This window comes from Saccopteryx leptura, chromosome 13 (assembly GCF_036850995.1).
Source record: "Saccopteryx leptura isolate mSacLep1 chromosome 13, mSacLep1_pri_phased_curated, whole genome shotgun sequence".
Classification (NCBI taxonomy): Eukaryota; Metazoa; Chordata; class Mammalia; order Chiroptera; family Emballonuridae; genus Saccopteryx; species Saccopteryx leptura.
This window is the reverse complement of record NC_089515.1, coordinates 17,584,618-17,605,290: the sequence shown is the minus strand read 5'-3', so window position 1 is coordinate 17,605,290 and position 20,673 is coordinate 17,584,618. Positions and strand designations below refer to the sequence as shown.

General features: G+C 47.3%; 1 protein-coding gene and 1 pseudogene across 2 annotated transcripts in view; one reads left to right on the top strand and one right to left on the bottom strand.

Moving 5' to 3' along the window:
• RBM20 (RNA binding motif protein 20) overlaps positions 1-20,673 on the top strand; it is a 203,769-nt gene that overhangs the window by 78,471 nt on the left and 104,625 nt on the right. The gene's annotated exons all lie outside the window — the stretch shown is intronic.
• LOC136384891 (U6 snRNA-associated Sm-like protein LSm2 pseudogene) lies at positions 5,451-13,488 on the bottom strand (annotated as a pseudogene).

Below are 20,673 nucleotides of genomic sequence, written 5' to 3'. Positions count from 1 at the left end.
GGGCAGAGCATCGCCCCTGGTGGGTGTGCCGGGTGGATCCCGGTCGGACGCATGCGGGAGTCTGTCTGACTCTCTCCGACTGACACCGGAGAGAGGCAGTTTCTTCGCACTGGGGCTGCTGGCAGAGAGGGGGTGAGTTGGGGGCTCCAGGCAGCCCTCTTGTCTGCCGTGTACTGGTGTCATTTGAAATTGAAGGAGTGGGAGGTGGGGCAGGGGACAGAGGTGTGGCCTCGTGTCTTGGCCCCGCATACAGGGGGCCTGGACTCAGTGACACCCCGGACGTCCCAAGTATAGGAGCCACTGCTTCCTTGTTTTGTCTCAGTGACTTTGGGTCTTTTTCCTTTTTCCTCTTAGCTCTTATATTGTTCAACACATTAGACGTTGACCTATCCTTCTGTCTTGCTGTCCTGGAATGTCATTTGCCTGAGAAGAGAGACTTAGCTCTGTTTCCTGCAGAATGAATCTCTGGTCCCCAGAGCAGTGTTCGGCAGGTCCCAGGTCCCTCACCTGTTGGTTGAGTGAGTGTAGAAATGTCCAACCGGGACTCTTTCTGATGAGGGCCAAGCCTGCCGTTGGAACTGGGACTGCCTTCTCATGGTCAGCCTGGGTGGGCAGTGGGAGTGCATGCGCTCGTGAAGGCCATTCCCTGTGGGCTCCGGCAAACCCTGCCAGGGCAGGAGAGGTGGGTGTGGGCCTGTCTCCACCTTTGGATCTGCCCAGGCAGCCTCCTCCCAGAAGTAAATCATGGCAGCGCAGACATGCCTGTTCACTTAAGCAGAGGGCCAGTCAGCGAGCTCGGCAGCAGCCTTTGGAATCAGTGTCATCGTGAAAAGCAACGTGTGGCTTCCGACTCTGGTTCTGCTGTGTAAGCGTCTCCCTCCTTCTCACAAAACATCTCAATGTAGCCCGGTATTTGGGCCTCCCTGCACCTGCTCATGTCACCAAACTATAAAACGGAGGCCTAAAAATAGGTGCGATATGCAGATGAAGGCAATTGATTGTGGAGCTCCCTGCCCTACTTCACCTGCAGCCCAAGTGCTGGGTGCAGGAGCTCAGAGGCCTCTCCCAGTCTCGGGAAACGCACCCCCGAGACCTCAGGGGTTGGAATGAGACGTATGGCCGAGGGCTGTTTAGTCTCTTTAGTTGTGGAGGGGAGGCTCCCCTCTTGGGCACTTGCCCGACCCCAACTCTGACTCTGCCTTTGGTTAATTTTTTTTTTTGGTGGGGGGCTGTAGTTTGGTAATGAAGTTAATTGTATTAGAAATGGCTGTTTCTGTCTGGTGATTGCTAGAGGGGAAGGGAGTAAGGGGCAGATAGCAGAGGGTAGAGGGGTATAAATGGTGGGGGAAGGAGACTTGACTTGGGGTGGTGAGCACACAATGCAATATACAGTTGATGTATTACGGAATTGTATGCCTGAAACCTATGTAATTTTATAAACCAATGTCACCCCAATAAATTCAATTAAAAATCTGTTTTAAATCCTAGTGATATTCTAATATGAACAGTAACAGTATATTATAAATATTTGCTTCTTGACTATGAAATGTTTTAAAATCTTTATATTTAAGATTTAATGATCCCATCGTAACATGACTGTAGTTTTCTCATGAATGAATGTTTTTCTTTTTCTTTTTTTTTTAATGTATATGTTGTTGGCCTTTGGTAAAGTTAAATTATTACCACGGGTAAAAAAAAAATGACTTTCTTTTGATGACAGTGACCACCTGGCTTTTAGCTGCTATCAGTGTTTGATCATTGTTATTAAGCCAGAGGGTTTGAAATGATCAGTAGAAAGATACATTTCAAGCACAATAGCAGGCATTTTAAAGATTAAATTTTAATCACACGAGTCCTATATAACTACTTTCTGCTTTTATTAAAACATTATATATAAAGTTAAAGTCTCTCTTTTCCCCATCACAGTCAATTTCAGATTCTGTCCCGCCCAGAATCAGTCACTGCCATCAGTTTGTATCCTCTCCTCGGGTCCCAGGGAGCCCTGAGCACAGGGTGGATGGTACTAATCCCACCTCCAGTGGTGCTGACAAAGTAGCTGCAGGGCTAGGCACGCACCAGGGGCTGCACGCGCAGTCTCCCAGCAACCCTGTGAGGTAGGAGGGACGTGCCCTATAGTTGGTAACAGCTCTATTGAGAAAGGTAAGTCAAGTAACTGTAAAATTCTCCCTTTTAATGTGTACAGTTCAGTTGGGTTTTTTGTATATTCACAGAGTTGAACACCCATCACCACTGTCTCATCATGGCACAGTCTCTTATCCCCAAAAAGAAACTGCAGATGCATTGAGAGTCGCTCCTCATTCCTCCGTGGACAACACCACCTGCTCCCACAGGTTGCCAGTGGCTCAGGTTGAAACTGCTCAGAGCTGGGAACTGAGCCCCGAAGTGGCTTCACAGCCGATTGCCACTTCCTTGTGGAAGGACAGAGTCTAAATGCGTCCCCCTGAACTCCATCCTTTTTACCTGCTGCTGTGCAGGCGTGGTGGACCCGGATTTCCTCAGTTCTGTGTCTCGGGTGGGGGACTGTTGAGTCACATTCTTTCTTGAATCTTGGGTTTCTCTGCCCACACGGTGCCTTGTAACTTGTAATGCCCGATGACGTCCCTCCAGCCACCAGTGTGCCGGGTCACAGCGTCGCCCTGCTGGCGGTCCAGGGTGTCGCACTTCAGCAGGGCACACAGAGCGGGTACCTTCTTTCTGTGTGGCCAAAGCAGGTATTTTTGCTGCATGTGAATCATCTGAGGAGTGAGAACAGTGTGCAGGGAAGACATGATCATCATTTCGCCCAAAAGCATTTTTCAAGCGCCTATTGTGCGTGCGCCTGCCTTACTATGGCGGTGCTCTGTGTCCCCTCCCAGGGACTTGACCTCTCAGAGCTTGATGGCACCTCTAGCACACCCAGTCTCTGTCTTCAAGAAGTTTTAAGTCTTCAGGTTGGAGAAACACTTGTGAACCACCGCGTTACTGCAAGAGCGACTGTGATAAACGGTCACTGAGCTGCTAATAAAGTGACAGGCACGCCCTGTGAACTTGGGCAGTCGCTGCCCTTTCCCTTCCGCCCAGACGGTAATCATTCTTCCCCTGTTTAATTCACGAGGATGTCTTGAGAATAAATGAGACTGAGAGTGTGCCAGCCCTGAATGTGCTAGTAGCTCTGACATTTTGGTGTCAGCGGTCCCTTTAAGGAGCCGATGAAAGCTTTGGACTTTCACCTCAGAAAAAAACGACTCTGGAGTGCACACCCGCATGATTTTTCAAACAATTTCAATTTCATGCTCTTTAACGGACATCCTGAAACTCCTCCATGAAGCCCTGTGGGGCTGTAGATTAATAACACCTATTCCAGGGCTTGTTCCCTGAAGGGTGTTTTAAAAATTCTGGACAGCAATTTACATTACTGTTATCAAGAATACTGTTTCCAGTTATTTGTGTGTTTAAAACCTTCTTTATTAAAAACAAAATTATTTGCTAAGAGTCCCTTATGACTAGGGGTTATTCAGAGTCTTGAATGACAAACATAAAGCAAAAGGAAGGTAACCTGACCAGATTTTTCTCTTGTTCTTGTGTATGTATATAAAATAAAATAGAAAACAATGGACAAGAAAGAGACTTAAAAATATATATATATACATATCAATATATGCACTCACACACCTATATATACACAAACGAAGCACATAAGTCTGGGTTTTAAGTGTGACATCTTCCTTGGCTGTAGATTTTGGGAACAGTGGAGCGAGCCCACAAAGCTCTTTTGGGGGGGCAATGTTAAATCTATTGCTCTTGTCAAAATAATTTTATGGCACATAGCTGGGGTGGCGTGTGTGCAGGGGAGGAGGGCATACCACACCAGGTTTCCTGAGACGCGGACCCAGGATTGACAGGCACAGCTTGGGCTCTGCACTGGGGGGGGGGGGGGGATCTGCTGCGTGTGCAGCCTCCTCCCCGCCCCGCCCCCTCCCCCGCGCTGGCAGCCGCGTTGCCGTGGCTGACACCATCTCCGACAGGGGGCAAATGTGCCATTGGCCACCCACTCGCCCCCGCCTACCCAGCCTTCTCTCCGCACACACACGCCCCCACCCTGCTCGCCTGACGCCTGACGCAGTCCTTGCACCGGCCTCCTGGTGGAATGTCCTGTCCCGGGAGGCATTGCATCACCGCTCTCCAGGCCTCTGCTCCGGAGGCTGCTGTGGCCCTGACCATGAAAGGGCCGAGGTTTGAGTTTCAGGGCTGCCAGGGTGTCTGTGTCGTAGGTGGCCTATCTCGGAGTGGAATGGTAAGGTCACAATACCACCCAGCATCTAAACTGCATAGTGGGTGTTTTTTTTTCCATTCTAAAGCACTTTCTGAGCTCTCCCCTTATCCTCTGACGGCAGGGGCTGCTGGACCAGGCACAGCATGGAGCGGGGGACCCCCTGGTCACCCGTCTTCAGCTCTCAGGGAGGCCCGAGATGTGGTCTGACCACTGTGTGCCCCGGGGAGAGTCGCCTTGGGGCTGAAGTATGATTAACTTCAGGCCCCCACCCACTGGATATGGGGTCACAGGAAGTGATGGACTCTTCAGTATGCTCTTCAGTCTCCTTGTCTGTGAGGTGGGGATGACGACACCTACCTCCTTGGGTTTCTGTGGGGTTAAGTGACAACGCAGAGGGACTACAAGATTTGGGGGTCCCCGAGACCACACTCATGATATAATGTGTTAGAAAAACTTACAGAATTTACTGTCAGCTGTCATATTCACAGTGACTTTGAAAGGATAAGATGAAAATAAGCCGAGGAAGAGGTTCACAGGACAGAGTTGAAGAGAGTGCCACGCGCGGAGCTTCCCGCTGTCCTCTCCGGGGGATTGGGCAGGGCACCCCCTTTTCTTGTCATTCATGGATGACAGTGCACATGGTGTCTCACCGACCAGGGAAGCTCACCTGAACGTTGGTGTCCAGAGGTTTTCCTGGGGCTCCGCCACTCTCAAGTCGTTGTTAGACTGTCTGGTGTGGCCCAAGGCCCCCAGGTAAACAGACACTCTTGTCAGGCAGGACAATCGAAGCTTGGAGGTCGCCTCCTGGAGCCAGGGGCGAGGCAAAGGCCAGGCCGCTCCCTGGGTGAGTTCCATTCTTTACTACACAGGGATGGTGCCCGGATGCGGAAGAGACACTTCAGGGAATGCCGGGGGACCTCATTTTTATGCCCCAGGGTCAAAGTGAAGGGAATTGGATTTTTTTCCCCTTTCTCTCTTCTCTTTATGGAGAGTGTCATCACTCATCTTGCCTATTTGAAGTTAATATCAGTGTTTGTTTGGCCAAATAATAATGCCTGTCATTCATGTGATGCTTTAAACGTGCCAGGCTCACCTGTACTTCTCTGAACCATACAATAACCTGATAAGGTAGGTAGACAGGTGTCTTTACCCCAATTTTACCTGTGAGGCAGGGACATCACAGGAGGTTCTTCGTGTTGCCAGGTCTCAGGTCTGGCTGTAGGGATAAAGGTGGCCGTCGGGGGTACCTTTCACCTCCTTCTGTAGACTCCCTGAGCCTGGCTGCTCTGGTTTATGTGCACGGCCTTGAACCAGATGGGTCTAGGTTCTGATCCGGCCACCGCCACGCCCAGCATGCGTGATCTGAGGCGGATTCCTTCACTGCTCCCCTGTCCAATAGGATTGTTGTGCGAATCACAGGAGCTCAAGCATGTGAAGCACAGGCTCATAATGCTGGTAGCTGACGTGGGATATTAGTGCTAAGAGTGATACTTGTTCACTATTTTTATGACAGCAATAACTTGAGAAGCATTTTGCTAGGTGTGTAAGAAATTCAGAACGAGAAGATACCTTGAAGGCAGAGAAGGCAATCTGTGGTGTAATCATTCACCCTTTTTAGATACTTGCCAGACAAGTGTCTGTGCAGTCTTTAAAACAATATTCTTCCCTCCCAACCTGCCTCCTGCTGCCAGGTGTCTCCACCTTCCGTTCCCAGCACCTGGCTCTCCTCCCTGCCTGCCCTTCCTCTGTCACCTAGGAAACTCCTGCCCCTTCTCCACAGCCCACCTCCTCCCTGACCCCAGTGGGGGCTCACACCCCCATCCTACTTCTCCTGCCTTTGAAGCAATTTCACGTTTCTTTGACAGTGTGACTAGTATCCATCTCTTCTGCGGGGCCCCGGGCTCCGTGAGGGCGGAAGCTGGGGTTATATCTCCCCCATCGGGCACCATGCTGGGCAGTTGTACCAGCCCGATGGGGTCTCATCTGGGCTCCAGGTGTTGCTTCTCACTTTGTGCCCTGGCTGCTGTGCCCACAGCTCAAGGGAACTGCACCCACCTACGCTCCCCACCCCCTTCTCCTGTAGGATGTTGAAATGCTGGAGTGTTGCTCTGTTGCTCTGCTGACCGCCCCTCTCTGGGGAATGTTAACTGTCATTTTCTTGCCCTTTAAAGACAAGTCCCAGATCTGCGCTGGCCCTTTGCTCTGCGTGCTGCTCCTTGGGTGGAAGACGCAGCCTTTTCTCCCTTCCTTCTTGCCTCTGTCTTAAATATCATCACCCCTTAAAGATAGGAAATGCTCTGACGTGACGCCTGCACCATTGACAGTGCCCTTTTGGGACACAGAGTTCTTGACTACTGTGTGAAGTCATTCTTGGGAACGTTTTCCACGCTGCTAGCCCCGGAGCTGGTTCACAATGTCTTAATTCTGTTCATAGCTGCTCCCCCCCCCCACATTTCTTTAGGACAGAATCTGTGACCTCACCTCCCAACTCTCACCCCCTGCTGGGGATGCTGCTTGTGTAGGGGTGAGCAGAAGTATGCGGCAAAGCCACGCAGCACAGCACCGAGCGGGTGTGTGGTTGAGACAATTGTCGATGTGGCTTCCAAATACCTTCAGGAGGGGGTGACTTTCGGAGAAGGCTCCTCTGGATAAATGATCCTGCTATACGCAGAGGAGGCAAACATCATGATTTGTGGCCTTGATTAACGTCATGGCAAATCGGGTGCAGCGCCTTTACCATTCCTGGGGCTATTGTCCGTGGTTCCTGTTTAGCCTGAGAAATACTGGCTTCGCTCTGGCCACCCGGCTCCCACACTTTCATGACTCAGCACTTTCTGGCTGCCTTTGACATGCCTGTGACTCTGCAGAATGCCCAACAACTGACCGCTTGGCTACTTTCAAGCTCACTTTAAAGATTATCGCCTCTCGAGCCAGGTAGGACATATCTTATCCCCAGCGATCTGGTTTGCTCTTAGGGAGCACTTTCTAAAAAAGAATGGTCTGACCGATGAGTGACTTCAGCTAATCAGTTTGTGTGGGTGTATTGTTTAGCCATGCTTGTCTTTTAACTGACTTTTTCAGTTTGCCTGGGAATGTCTGTTAAACCCCATTCCCTAGATTTATTCTTTCCCTTTTTCCTTAAGAATAAAATCAACCCCTCCTGCCCTGTCCATCAAATGAGGAGATAATTTTCATCATTCACTGAAGGTCTACACTACATTCTGTCTTGACTCATTGACTGTTGGACAAAAACTTGAAAGAAGCATGCTAATTCAAAAATATTTTCTTGATTGGTTCAGTTCTTTTTAATGCCCTAGAGCAGGGGTCGGGAACATTTTTGGCTGAGAGAGCCATGAGCACCACATATTTTAAAATGTAATTCTGTGAGAGCCATATAATGACCTGTGTACGTTATGCATTATCCAATAAAAATTTGGTGTTGTCCCGGAGGACAGCTGTGATTGGCTCTAGCCACCCGCAACCATGAACATGAGCAGTAGGAAGTGAGTGGATTGTAATACATGAGAATGTTTTATATTTTTAACATTATTATTATTTTTTTATTAAAGGTTTGTCTGCAAGCCAGATGCAGCCATCAAAAGAGCCACATCTGGCTCACAAGCCATAGGTTCCCAACCCCTGCCCTAGAGTGTGTGATAATTTGTCTCATTTGTACCCTCTTGGAATGATGCCAGGAGCAAGTCAGAGAAACTGATTTGTACCTCCTTTGATGCTGATTTACTCTGGAGATGTTGAGTAAAAAGGGTGTTGAAATTATGTGGGAGGGAAAGGGAAATGGAGAAGAGACCTGAACAAGAAAAATTAGGTTCAGAAATATTGCTTTGTCAATATAGGAATGAACACATGAGTTGGCTTCAGGAGCTCAGACTCATTTGTAACTTTTAAATCGTTTATTTTTTTTGAGTATTCTTTGTACTACAGGTATTATTGGAAATGAATTCCTTTGTTCAATCTCTTCCCCCTGTTAAAACTGGATTTGTGGCCCTGGCTGGTGGCTTAGTGGATAAAGCATTGAGCTGGCATGTGGACATTCCAGGTTTAATTCCTGGTCAGGGCATACAAGAGAAGTGATGGTCTGCTTCTCCCCCCTTTTCTTCCTCTTGCCTAGCCTCTCAGTCAGTGGTGCGGCTGGTCTGAGTGTTGACTCCGGGTACTGAGGATAGCTCAGGTTGGTCTGAACATGTCAGCCTCAGGTGCTAAAAATAGCTCTGTATGCGAGCATTGGCCCCACCTGGTCTGGGTGCATGCAGGAGTCTGCCTCACTATCTCCCCATCTCTCACTTTAAAAACAAACAAACAAACAAACAAACAAAAAACTAGATTTGCATCTGCTACTAATTTTATGTTTTGGCCTACTTCATTTAGTCCTGGGGGCAAACTTATTGTATCCTACAAGCGAAGATATTAACATTTTGGCATAGATCCTATTTAAAAATTCCCTCATATTCTCATATCAAGAGGGTCCTTAAAATACTTGGACCACAATTCAATCCACTGAGATGAATAATAGTAATATAATGATGGATATTTTTTTATTTGTAAAATAGGGTTGCCAAGTGGATGGGGAAGGTTGTGAAGGTTATGTATGTATCTGCCACACCTCTCAGGTAGCTCTGTCATTGGCAGCACAGTGACCCTGGGCTAAACAAGTTTATATACAGGATCTGGTTTAATCTTCACCGTGGACCTTTCAAGGATGTGTTTCTCTCTACACTTTACTGATGGGGAAACGGAGAGGGCCATCTGCCCAGCGATACGTGGTGAGCCAGGATTTTTACCTGAGTCCATCTGATTTTAAAGGTGTGATTTTAACTAGTCCCTAGAGCAGGGGTCCCCAAACTTTTTACACAGGGGGCCAGTTCACTGTCCTTCAGACCGTTGGAGGGCCAGACTATAAAAAAAAACTATGAACAAATCCCTATGCACACTGCACATATCTTATTTTAAAGTAAAAAAACAAAACAGGAACAAATACAATATTTAAAATAAAGAACAAGTAAATTTAAATCAACAAACTGACCAATATTTCAATGGGAACTATGCTCCTCTCACTGACCACCAATGAAAGAGGTGCCCCTTCCGGAAGTGCGGTGGGGGCCGGATAAATGGCCTCAGGGGGCTGCATGTGGCCCGCGGGCCGTAGTTTGGGGACCCCTGCCCTAGAGGAATGTATGTTTAAGGAGTATAATCATAACATCAAGAGACCTGAGGCCAGGAGGGAGAGTGGCTGGGCTTTTTACCAGCTGACCAAACATATAAAACATTTCATAGATTATCGTTTTGTTTTTTGTGTTTTTGGGTGGAGGTGGGAGTGATCTAACAGTGTCATCTCTTTCTAGCCCCTGCTCAGAGGTGACCTGCTCCACAAGTCACTCCCAAATAACCCAAATGATGACACTTGGCTGCAGCCTTTGTTCTGATGTCTTCTCACAAGCTGTATACTATGCTATTACTTGGTTTATATTGGTTTGGGCAAAAGTTAAGTTTCTGTCTTCTATATGTATATTTTTCTAGTGAATCCAACTGAATTAAATGTATTATTTGAAGAAATTGCATTCAGTTCATAAAGATGCAAACGATTCAGAGGTGTATATAATAATAAGTAAATCTCCTTTCTTAACTTTGCTTGTTTCCCCTCAGTTTCTTGGGCCTCTTCTCAGAGATATTCTCTACTTTTATAAACATCTGTCTGTATGCATATCTTTTTTTTTAAATTTTTTTTTAAATTTTTTGTATTTTTCTGAAGTTGGAAACGGGGAGGCAGTCAGACAGACTCCCGCATGCGCTCGACAGGGATCCACCCGGCATGCCCACCAGGGGGCGATGCTCTGCCTATCTGGGGCGTTGCTCTGTAGCAACCAGAGCCATTCTAGCGCCTGAGGCAGAGGCCATAGAGCCATCCTCAGCACACGGGCCAACTTTGCTCCAATGGAGCCTTGGCTGCGGGAGGGGAAGAGAGAGACAGAGAAGAAAGAGAGGGGGAGGGGTAGAGAAGCAAATGGGTGCTTCTCCTGTGTGCCCTGGCCAGGAATCGAACCCAGGACTCCTGCATGCCAGGCCAACGCTCTACCACTGAGCCAACCGGCCAGGCCTGCATATCTTTTTTTTTTTATGCAAGAGGAATATATGTATACTAGTTAGCTGCACTTAATAGTTTTTTAACAATATATCTCAGAAAAGATTGTTGCCTATCATACAACACCCTTTGTGCTTTTGGTTTGATTGAATAGAATTCCACTGTGTGAATTACTATAATTTATTTGCCCAGTTCCTTATTGATCAAGGTTGTTTCTAATAATTTGCTATTACTGACAGTGCTGCAGTGAACATCCCTGCACATGCATATGTGTGTGTGTGAGTCCATCGGAAAGACACATTTCTATAATTAGGATTGTTGGGTCGAAGGTGTGTATGTCTTTTTTTCTTTTTAACATGAATACTATCCAATGTATGAGAGTGCCTGTCTGCCCCACTAGTCAGCCATCAACTCTAGGTTGTATGCCTTCTAGTTAATGCCTGCCACTACCTATAGAAGTCAGGACACTGTCCTACATACAAAAGGTGTGCAAGCAATGTTGCTAATTAACACATATCTTAGTAGGACTTTGGGGTATTTGCCCAGGATTGCTGGTTTCATGGCTTGAGCATTCAGCCCAAGGAGTGAAAGGCTAAAAAATGTAACCATAGCTTGGGCAATGAAAAAACACTGCTCCCCACCCTTTGTCCTGAGAGCACAGTAACTGGGCAGAGCTGGCCCTTCCCTGTGCCAGCCAGCCAGCCTTGGGCAGCATAAATGCATCTGCACAGAACATTCACACTTTCAGACCCAGGGAGTTTGAAACTCAATCTTTTGGCAGCGAATCCAAAATAACATGCACTTGGGATTGTAAAATCACAACTTCTTTGCAACCAGAGAGCTTGGGAAGAAGTTGCTCAAAGCAAGAAAATCATAGTGTGCTATTTACAAAATTAAAGCAAATGAAGTCCACCTTCCCAACATGCTTACTTCTCTTCAGTGCTATTTGCACAAAATATCCCCAGTTTTCAGTGCATTCCATTACTTGTTCCCTTCCCCAATCACATACTGTATGTTTATCAACATATTGACAGCTCTATAGAACAAGATGTTTTGTTTTATTCATTTATTTATTATTTTTTGCTTTACATTTCACATTTTTGGATTAGGTCACACAATAATCCTGTTTGTATTGGTGTTTCTTGGGAGAGCAAGTTTAAGCATCTAGTGAAAGGAAGGAGGGAAGGAAGGAAGGAAGGAAGGAAGGAAGGAAGGAAGGAAGGAAGGAAGGAAGGAAGGAAGGGAGGGAGGAAGAGAGAGAGAAGGAAGGAAGGAAGGAAGGAAGGAAGGAAGGAAGGAAGGAAGGGAGAGAGAGAAGGAAGGAAGGAAGAGAGAAGGAAGGAAGGAAGGAAGGAAGGAAGTATGGAAGGAAGGAAGGAAGGAAGGTAGGAAGGGAGAAAGAGAGAGAGATGGAAGGAAGAAAGGAAGGAAGGAAGGAAGGAAGGAAGAAGGAAGGAAGGAAGAGAGAAGGAAGGAAGGAAGGAAGGAAGGAAGGAAGGAAGGAAGGAAGGACGGAAAAAGGGAAGGGAGGGAGGGAGGGGAAGGGGAAGGGAGGGAGGGAGGGGAAGGGAGGGGAGGGGAGGGGGACAAGCCACCCCAGATAACAGAAATGGAGAAGAAAGGGACACAGTGGCTGCAAGTGCCCGTGTGTCTGGGGCACAGAAGTGCGCCAGCAGCTTCGAGGGCCATGCTCTGACATCTTGGCCTGTCGAGATTCAGCACCATGTAATGGAGGAGCTGTCCTCCCCTGTCCTCTCCTGTCCTCCCTTAGTAAGCTTTCTCCTGAAGGATAACACACCTGTAGAAATAATAAGCGAACAGTCGATGCATTTTCATGCTGTGAGTATATCTCTAAAAACTGAAATCCGGACCGAGAAACAAAATATTACCAACACCCAGGAGCCCCCTTAGCCCCTTTCTAATCACTACCCCCTGCAAAGGTCATTAGATTGTTACCATCCTGACTCTGAATTTCACATAGTTGGAATTGCACAGTGTGTTCTCTTTTGTGACTTTCTTCTGCTCACTGTTACATTTGTGCAGTTCATTCATGTTGTAACAAGTAATGGTACTGTGTTGATCTTCTCTGCTGTGTAGTATTGTGTGAAATGAAAAATATACATCGTGGCCCTGGTCTGTTAGTTCAGTGAGTTAGAGCATTGTCCTGAAATGCCAAGGCTGTGGGTTCAATCCCTGGTCAGGGCACATAAAGGAAACAACCAATGAATACACAACTAAGTGAAACAAGAAATGAATGCTTCTCCCTCTCTCTCTCTCTCCTCCTTTCTCCCTTCCTCTGTCTCTCTAAAATCAGTCAATAATTTTTAAAAATCACAAAAAAATATACCATAATCTTTTTATCTATTTTATTGTTAATGGATATTTCTTATTTTAGTTTCATTATAAATACTGTCGTGAACATTTCTTTTTTTGCATCATAAGTTTTATTCCCGATGCGAGACGGATTCCCTCCACCCCCAAAATGAACCGTAGGCTGCTCTGGAGAGAGCTAGGAGCCTCTCCCACCATCTCTGAGGAAGGAGTCGGAAAGGCACGTGCAGGGTTAAGGAACACCTTGCAGTTCCCCAGACAACTTATCTGCCCCCTTCTCACTGAGGATAGCTCTCCCCATTATTAGTCCTATGAACTACTCATCGCTTAAAAAAAAGGGGGTGCCTTCACTATTAAAAAAACCAAAAACACAACATCTCAAGTATGGGTGGAGGTGTCCTGTGCCGGAACACTGGGTCAAGGACCGTGAATAGAAGTGGGGAGGGAAGGAGAGGAGGAGCCATCCCTGTTTCTGCTGCAGGGCCTCCTTCCTTGTTGCGTCCTGTAGTAACTGTATGTCCACCTCATTGGCCGGCAGCTGCATGTAGCGGACCATGGAGCCACGGATGAAGCAGTTCTTCACTGATAACATGTGAGGGCATTTCTCAAGGTCTGTGACACTGATGTCGGTTAGTTTGAAGTTGAGATGCTGATCTACAGAATGGAGAGTTCCACAGATGCTCAGGTCATTCTTGAGCTCCACGACCTCATCCTTGCCCACAAGGCACTTGAAAAATGAATAGAAGAACATGGCGCTCACACAGCGGGCTGCGGGTTGGACCGGGAAGGCGAGGCCCACATGCCCTGATGCGGTGGGCAGGAGGCCGTAGCCGGGTGGGAGCCCGCGCGCGGGCTGTCATGAACATTTTTGTACTCTTCTTTTGGAGAACATATATACAAATTTCTTCCAGGTATACACCTTGGGGTAGAATTGCTGAATTATTGGGATTGTGTTACCAGGGGCCAGATCCCACTTACCAGTACATTCTCTGTGGTCATTCATTCATTCAGTCACGCATGCATGTGCCAGGCACTGTGCAAGACACAGAGATATGGTAATGAGCAGACACAGATGTCATATCTGCTCTTGTGTAGGCATTAAGCAAACACCGAGGTGAGTGGTGTGATTGCAGCGAGGTCAGTGTAAGGAGGAACAAAGCAGAGTTTCATGAGGGCGTATACGTGGGAAATGGATCTAGACTCGAGAGGGAGCATCGTCAGGGAAGGAGAAGAAGCCGCACACGCTGAGGTTTGAAGGATGAAGAGGAGTAAGCCAGGAGATGGAGAGGGAAACACTTTCCGTGCAGTTAGGAGAGCCTGTGGGACACATTCCTAGAGCCGAAGGTGCCACGATGACCAGCATTGGGAGTGGTGAGGCTGAGATTGGGAGAGGGTTGCAGACCTTTGTCTTAAAGCACTGAGAAGCCGTTGAGGTGTTTCAGAATGTGGGCACACGGTCCTGTAGGAACCATGAGGACCTCTCCCTTTATTATCTTGTTTGTCCATTCTCCTGTGAAACAAGGTGTGGGTGGGCTGGCAGTGCGAGTGGAAGGGTGAGAGCTTGCAGAAGGGCTTGTCAGCCAACTGGACGACCCCTCCTGGGCCTTGGCAAATGGCCCTCTTAGGGCTGTGTGGGTTTTGTGTGACCATGAGTACAAAAATCAAGAAACTCTTGGTGATTCTTCTGTCTCTCACTTCTCCCATTGGTTTTTGTTTCTTTTTGTGTTTTGTTTTGGCACCTTGCACATAAAAAAGGCAACTGAGTCCCAACCTGAAGCCCTTGTACTTGTGACATGAAAAGCTCTTTATAGGTCTCCCATTAATACATTTCTTCAACCTTCCCTGATCCACGACAGCACCTGTAGCACTCCTGCCAAAGTGAGGCTCCGTTCTGGTCACAGCATGCCTGGAGTTGACTTTCTGCTTTCCTTTGTGATGTCCCCCTTGCATAGAAGGGACCCTCATTTATCCACTTAACCCAGGGGTCAGGAACCTATGGCTCGTGAGCCAGACGTGGCTCTTTTGATGGCTGCATCTGGCTCACAGACAAATCTTTAATAAAAAAATAATGTTAAAAATATAAAACATTCTCATGTATTACAATCCACTCACTTCCTACCGCTCATGTTCATGGTTGTGGGTGGCTGGAGCCAATCACAGCTGTCCTCCAGGACAACACCAAATTTTTATTGGTTAATGCATAATGTACACGGGTCGTTGTATGGCTCTCACAGAATTTCATTTTAAAATATGTGGCGTTCATGGCTCTCTCAGCCAAAAAGGTTCCTGACCCCTGACTTAACCCAGTGGTCCCCAACCTGTTTTGGGCCACGGACCGGTTTAATGTCAGAAAATATTTTCACGGACCGGCCTTTAGGGTGGGACAGATAAATGTATCACGTGACCGAGACAAGCATCAAGAGTGAATCTTAGATGGATGTAACAGAAGGAATCTGGTCATTTTTTAAAAATAAAACATCGTTCAGACTTAAATATAAATAAAACGGAAATAATGTAAGTTATTTATTCTTTCTCTGCAGACCGGTACCAAATGTCCCACGGACCAGTACCGGTCCGTGGCCCGGGGTTTGGGGACCACTGACTTAACCCATTCTCCAAGTCCCAGGTTAGCTCACCTCTGCAGAAAGCCTTCCCTGATTACCCTCACTCACGTTTATTTACTGTATTCCTATTTCTAACAACTGTTGTTCCTGGGGACAGAAGCCATATGGGCGGATCACTCTATTTCCTAGAGGAAGTTTTGAAGAAATCTATTTAACATAAATTGATCTCTTGACTAATGAAACAAACTTTTGTAATAGAGCCTGTAGGAATTAAAGTCAGGTAGATATTCTTGTCTAGTGATTCTCAGTGGGGTAGATGGGTTTCATGTTTGGGGATTCCGGGAGATGGAGGTGGAGAGTGTAGGATATGAAAAAGTGGTCATAGGAGAATGTAAATTACAATTCCATATGAGGCAGTACTACACACCCACCATAATTATTAAAAATTTTAAAGACTGAAAATACCAACTGTTGGTGAGTTTGTAGAGAAATTGGAACCCTCATTCATTGCTGGTGGGAATGTAAAATGGTGCAGTCACATTGGAAAACAGTCTGGCAGTTCCTTAAAAATGTTACAGAGTTGCCTGACCTGTGGTGGCGCAGTGGATAAAATGTTGACCTGGAAATGGCGGAGGTCACTGGTTCGAAACCCTGGCCTTGCCTGGTCAAGGCACATATGGGAGTTGATGCTTCCAGCTCCTCCCCCTTCTATCTCTCTGTCTCTCTCCTCTCTCTTTCTCTCTCTCTCCTCTCTAAAAATGAATAAATAAATTAAAATGTTACAGAGTTACCATATGGCCTAGCAATTCCACTTCTAGGTCTATACTCAAAAGAAATGAAAACATCTGTCTATATGAAGACTTGCACGTGAATGTTCATAGCGACATTATTCATAATAGCCCCACAGTGGAAGCAACTCACATGAATATTAACTGATGAATGCATAAACACAACATAGTCTAGCCATACAAGGGGATATGACTTGGCTATAAAAGGGAGTGAAGTACTCATACATGCTATTGGAACCCTCACACACTGCTTGTGGATGCTAAAACGGTATAGCCATTTTTTGGGACACAGGCAGTATCTACTAAAGTTAGGTATATACCTCCACTATGACCACACCTGTCTACTGTTCGTTGTATATCACGAGCAGTGAGTATATGAGTGCGAAAAAGACATGTGCGAGAATGTTCAAAGCAGCGTTATTCATAAGAGTTCTAAATTGGAAGCAACTCAGTTGTTTTTATCAACTGGCAAGTGGAGAAGAAATTGTCACATGTTTGTACAATGGAATACCACTGAAAAATTTAATAGAAGTGCTGGTGCACACTCAGTCTGAATGAATGTCGCTGTTATGTTAAGTGAAAGAAGCCAGATACCAAAGAATATGTATGATATAATTCCATGACGTGAAATTTAAAATCACTCAAAACTAGCAGATATTAGACAAATGGTTACCTTGTGAGGGAGGCAGGTATATGAGAGAACCCTTTGAGGTACTGGAAATATCCCACATTTCCTGATTGGGGGTGGTGGTTAGATGGGTGTATATGTATGTTAACGAGACTACTGCCCTTTATTGTACAATTCTTATTTCACAACAAAAAACTAATTAAAATTGCATTATTAAAATTTTTTAATTACTTAAAAGTATTTTAAAATGCATGTTTCTAAAACTGAATTAAATTTAAAACATTTATAAACCAATCTTAAACTTGTTTTTGTTTTCAAACTAGTTGTAAGCTCCTTGTGTCAGGGACCCTGGTTTATTTCTGTCAGGGTAACTGCCAAGCCGATAAAAGGCCCAGCTGCTGCTGCTTTTTTTAAAGATCTTATTTATTGATTTGAGAGAGAGAGAGAGAGAGAGGAGGTGGGGCAGGATCAGGAAGCATCAACTCATAGTATAGAATAGATATATAGTTGCTTCCCATATGTGCCTTGAACCGGGCAAGCCCAGGGTTTTGAACCCGCGACCTCAGCATTCCAGGTTGATGCTGTGTCCACTGCGCCACCATAGGCCAGGCAAGGCCCAGCTTCTTAGGGGAGCTTTCCTTCAGGTCAGCAGAAATGATGGGGGGCCAGGGAGCTTGCCCAGCTTTAGCAAGACTACTGCAATCAGTCTGTTCTTCTCCAAGGGAAATGCAGTGAATGGTGCCCAGCTTCTCCAGACAGTGATAGAGGGAATCTGGTGGAGGAGCTCTGTGAGCCGTGGGCAGTCCCATTTGTCCGTCATTCCTCCGTGGGCGCAGGAGGCCTGTGACGGGAGCCCAGACCGATGGCACTGAATGGGGAGGGCCCGGTCTGCTTCCGAGTTAGTAGAAAGTAAGTGTTCGAGAAGTCCCGTAGTGTCTCCGATTCTCCTTCAGGGAGCTGATCCGTTGCTGAAAACGGTGCGGGGAGGTGTCAGTGCATTTCCAAGAGGTAAGTGCTGCTGGCGGCACTTCCGGGGGCGGTACTTCCGGCGGTACACAGGAAGTCAGACGGACGTCTTCCGGCTGCGGAGGGGAGCCTGGGCGTGCGAGGACGGCTCGCATCCGAGTTATGCCGTGTGTACAGTACGTGCCTCCTTTAGTCCAGCTGAGGGCTTTTGAAATCTTGCCTTTTTTGTAGGAAGAGTTTTGATCACGGAAACTGCAGGAATCTGCCACTGGGGAGGGTGTTCAACAAACATTTATGGGGGGCCTTCTCTGTGTCGGCAGGGGTCACAAACTACCCTAGACATGGGGCATTCCACAGGGAACAGAACAGACAAAATCCCCGTCCTGGTGATGCCACGTTCATCCATAGACTCCTCTCAAAGGAGGATTGCTTTGTTGGGCTTCCTGAACTCTTGACATGGCAGACAATTCTACATGAGGGAGGAGTGCTTATGAGGAGGCACAAGGAAGAAAGAAAGCCTTCTAGCTAGAACTGGATTTGAGGGCTGATCTGGTGGGGAGGCAGAGTGGAGCTTGAAAGAGCCTCAGCATCAGTTTGAATCCCAGCCTGGGCGCTGTCCTAAGGGTAGAGCTTTGGGCAAGCTGATTTATAAAACTTCGATCTGTAAAGTGTCATACACTCACCACGGGCAGGATTGTTGTAGAGATGAACTGAGATGGAGTGTGTCCAGCGCTTGGCCCAAGTACAGGGCTGCCTTGGCCATGGAGCTCTGAGGCTTCCCACACCCCCCTCGCATAGCAGTAAGAAACCCATACTCGGTGGCCCCGCCTGCTCCGTTTTCCCAGCCCCAGCTGTGCCGTCTCGCTCTTGCTTTCTGCCCCAGTGCCCGGACCAGCTTCAGCCTCCCTGATCCTCAGAAATGCAGACTTGTTTGGGAACTTGGGCGCTCAGACAGCTTGGCATTTCTGGCCAACTGCTGAGCTGAGTGAGACAGGTCCCTTGTCAAGGCCAGGGCCAAGGAAGGAAGTCTGGTCGGAGGCCCCGGGGCTGCTCACTCCGGATCTCTGGAGAGAAGGCTGTTTAGCATGTTGTCAACATCTATGGCTTGGGTGTGGGTTTGATGACCTTGACTGTGGGTTTGGGTGGAGCGATGTTGACATTGGGAGTTTAAGATGCTCTTGTCTCTGATGGGATCGCGTAGTGTAGGTCACCAGGCTTGTGTGGTGAAGAGAAAGCTAACTTGTTTTTGGAGATTGGGTGTTTTGGAACCAGCCAAACCCAAAAAGGCGGGGCAGACCGACCTGGGCCCCTGAGTTAGTACCAGCTGGATGTGAGTGTCTCATGGGCGAGGGTGGGGTCTGGAAAAAGAAGGAAGGTGGACCAAGGTCCAGATGGAGAGGGAGGCTGCAAGGAGCCATGGGGTGCAGTGTGGGAGTTGCCTTTCTGCAGAGCTGGGTTAAGGATCTGCCAGCGAGGGAGAGCCCACCTTCCTTCCTGCCTCAGCACAGCTTCCTCCTGACGGGGTTCAAGGGGGGTGTCTCCTTGACCTACACTGAAGTGCCCTGGGGACTCCTTCTTACCTTCATTGCTCTCCTTACTCAGGAGGACAGCAGCAGATAGAGCATCATTACTCATATGAAAACTTGTTCCAGGAGCCACTGTGCAGATGCATAGGACAGTCACGTTAGCTCTACTGTGTTCAGAGAGAGGGTGTAGAAGCCAGTCGGCTCCAGCTTGGGAGAAACCAGTGAGCCCCGGTGTTGGGAGCTTTTCTGTCCAAGGAAGCATAGCTCTCGCCCTTCTGGGCTCAGGTGCTTCTCTACCTTACTATATGCATTTGTCTTTTCCTTCTGATTCTATGGCGTTCAGGGGGGCTTTCCTTAACTTCCAGACCAAGATGGCAGACCTCATCTCTGCATCCCTCCGCAGCTCCCACCGCTGCCTCTGGCTGGCCTTGCCTCCCCGTGTCTCCCGTCCATCAGCACATTCTTTGTCCTTGCTTTCCATATCAGTTTTCATCTGAGACCTCTTCCACCCCTCCCCAGACCAGAGTCCTGGGACTAAGCTGAAAGGCAACTTATTTTTAAAAATGTTTAAAAATACATATATATGATAGCCCTGGCTGGTTGGCTCAGTGGTAGAGCATTGACCCGGCGTGTAGAAGTCCTGGGTTTGATTCCACCCTTCCCCTTCCCCTCTCTCTTCTCCTCCCACTCAATTAGTTCGAGTGCATTGGCCCTGGGCACTGAGGATGGCTCTGTGGAGCCTCTGCTTCAGGTGCTAAAAATAGTTTGGTTGCGAGCATGGCCTCAGATGGGCAGAGCATCGGCCCCAGACAAGGGGTTGCCAGGTAGATCCTGGTTAGGGTGTATATAGGAGTCTGTCTTTCTATCTCCCCTCCTCTTACTTGGAAAAAGAAAAATACATATATAACATTGTGTAAATTTAAGATGTACATGTTAATTTTACACATTTATATATTGTGATATGATTGTCAGTGTGGCAATAATTAGCACCGCTATCACATCACTTATCTTTTTAGTGGTTGTAATCATGTAGTACTGGTCTCTAAGTACATTTAATGATTATAATACATTATTGTGTGTATTCACGGTACTGTGCATTAAATTTCTAGAGCTTATTTACTACTTATTATAAGTTTGAACCTTTAAACAACACCTATCCCCCCACTCCATTCACTGGTAATTACCATTTCACTCTGTGTTTACAAAAACAAAAGAACAACCCTTCCCACAACCCTGTGAGTTTGGGATTATTGTCCCACTTTACAGACAAGGAAACAAAGGCATGAGAGAAAACAACTTGCTTCAGGTCATGGGTAGCAAAAGCCGGGCTAGGATTTGAACTCAAAGCACTTCTGACCACTGTCCACCATCAAGCCAAAGGGGGTGTTCTGGGTTCTTTCACAGGCTCCTCTCAGAATGTGAGACCCGGGAGGGCCCTGAGCCGTACCCAGTTCAGGGAGGGCCTGGGACTTTGCCTCTGGCTGAGATCTTGACTCATAG